Here is a 2,500-nt window from a genome sequence, read left to right as displayed (position 1 = left end):
TCGTGCAGATATTTGGGATTTCAGATTGGCCTAGATGTGAACGCACATGCACGCACACGCACACATGCACACACACGCACATGCACATGCACATGCACATGCACACACACGCACACGCACACGCATACACGTCACGCACACGCACACGCACACGCACATCTTTCATGCATATGCAGGGCCTACCAAATGCCACCAAAAGAAGTCTTTAATATATATATATATATTTGGTAGGCCCTGCATATGCATGAAAGATGTGCGTATATATATATATTAAAGACTTCTTTTGGTGGCATTTGGTAGGCCCTGCATATGCATGAAAGATGTGCGTGTGCGTGTGCGTATATATATATATATATATATATATATATATATTAAAGACTTCTTTTGGTGGCATTTGGTAGGCCCTGCATATGCATGAAAGATGTGCGTGTGCGTGTGCGTGTGCGTGACGTGTATGCGTGTGCGTGTGAGTGCTTCAAAAGCACTCCTACGCACCTGATGGTAGCCACTCTTCAAGTCAATCTTCAAAAATACCTTTGCTCCATTGAGACGCTCCAAAATGTAGTCAATGTGGAGCATCGGAAAATGATTCATGATGACTGTCATCTTGTTGAGGGCCCTGTAATCCACACAAGCATGAGGTACCACCTGTCTTCCGAACAAAAAGAATAGGAGCAGCAAAAGAACTTACATTGGGACGTATAAACGGCCGGTCAATCAACTCACCTAGTTGACACTCTAACTCCTCTTCATTTTCTTTATTCAACTTGTAAGGAAACTTACTCACCGATTGCGCACCATCTACTAAATCGATCACATGGTCCTCTTGTCGCTCGGGTGGAAATGATGGAGGTAGATCGTCCTGGAGAAATAAGTCATTATATTTAGCAAACAAATTGCCATACCTTTCGGAAATACCTCCATTCCGTGACGTAGGATTGATGTAGATCACCGCCGCCTGCGCTCCACGACGAAGCTCGCACTTAGCCTGAACATGTGAAATGAGAGGGACTGAAGGAATGACACTCTCACCACAAATGAGTACCGGCTACAGAACATGAAGTCAAGAAGTGTGTTCGCATCTCCATCCATATAAGGCTTGTACCTACGAAACCACTTAAAACCAAGTTCCAAGAATAACAACACATCCAAAAGGTTTGGAAACCACAAAAGAACGAGTAAACTGAGCTTGCTGAACGACTAACTTGACATTTCCACACTCTTCAGAAATCAAAGGATCCATACCTTTAGAGAACCCCTGCACCGGTAAGGGTGGAATAAGAGTGGTCTAAAGACGGGCATGGTTCACGAGAGCACTACTAACCACATCTTGTGTACTTCTAGGATCAAACAATACCACTACCCTTTGACCATTGGCATGCCCACATAACACTTAAGCAATTCCTCTTCGTCAACTTTCCCCTCCTTCTTATCTTCAAGCTCAACCATCTCCACGGCGTTAACCTCCTGAGGAGTTGCGCTTGACGATGGAGCGGAAGAAGAGTCGGGCTTCGTGTCTTTCTTAGAACAATCCTTCTTCAAATGACCCTTCGTATGGCACTTAAAGCACCTTTGTTCTTTAGCATGCACGGTCCTTTCTTCTTTACTTAAAAATCCCCCTATAATGCCCATGGTTGAGTTTGGCTTTCTCGTTAGCCATACGTCGGCTCTTGAGAAAAATCTTAGTGCATTGAATGAGAATGTCACCAAGATGACTGATCTTTTGTAGCAGTTGGTTTGCCAACAAGCTTCGGGCGTCCCGGTGGTCGCCGTTCTCTATTTGGACCGTCAAGGTGAGAGTTAGGAATTTTGCTAGAAAGTAGAGCTAGAAAGGGATAAGTGAGTTACAAGAAAACTCATGTTTAGTTTTTCAAGCTTGCATTAGATCTTATGCTATCTCGTTACTAGTTTAATAGTGTTTAACTCCACTAAATTCATACGTGTGTGTGTGTGTGTGTGTGTGTCACTTATACTGAACAAAAGTTTGGTGAAGTCATCTATGATGTTGGTCATAAATTTGAAAACATGAATGAATTCACTATGTTTACATTGTGCATGATGTTCTTAAGAATTAAGAACATCCTGTAATGAAACAAGAAGATGTGCCATTTCATGCAGAGTTCAAGAAAAGGTAGGTTCGACTTAGCCTAGAGCATGTTCAAATTTGTGCAAAGCCAACTCAAACTTATGGGGGAGAAGGAAACTAAATCGGTTCAAAATTTGGGAGTTTTAGTTATATTTTTCAAATTTTATACATGAAAAACACCTCAAATTAGTCAGTATCCTCTTCATTTTGCAGTGAGGAGGCTTTTTATCTAGCTCACCAAAATATGTTCCCCAAACAATGATTTCACAATGTTCTTAAGAATTAAGAACGTCTTCTTATGAAACAAGAACATGTGCCATTTTTTGGAACACGTGTCATAAGGTTTTTTGTATTTGTTCTTTTCACTTTGCAAGTTAGATCGCTTTCCCATACCCCATTTAATTAATAGCATTT

The 2,500-nt window shown here is 41.5% G+C and overlaps 1 protein-coding gene across 1 annotated transcript in view; it reads left to right on the top strand.

The window, feature by feature from the left end:
- Window positions 1–2,500, top strand: part of LOC147609183 (pentatricopeptide repeat-containing protein At3g24000, mitochondrial-like) — a 37,022-nt gene that overhangs the window by 34,255 nt on the left and 267 nt on the right. The gene's annotated exons all lie outside the window — the stretch shown is intronic.

The sequence above is a fragment of the Cibotium barometz genome, chromosome 51 (assembly GCF_041138505.1).
Source record: "Cibotium barometz isolate CiBa-2024 chromosome 51, ASM4113850v1, whole genome shotgun sequence".
Lineage (NCBI taxonomy): Eukaryota > Viridiplantae > Streptophyta > Polypodiopsida > Cyatheales > Cibotiaceae > Cibotium > Cibotium barometz.
The sequence above is the reverse complement of the archived record's forward strand: the minus strand, read 5'-3'. Positions and strand labels throughout refer to the sequence as shown.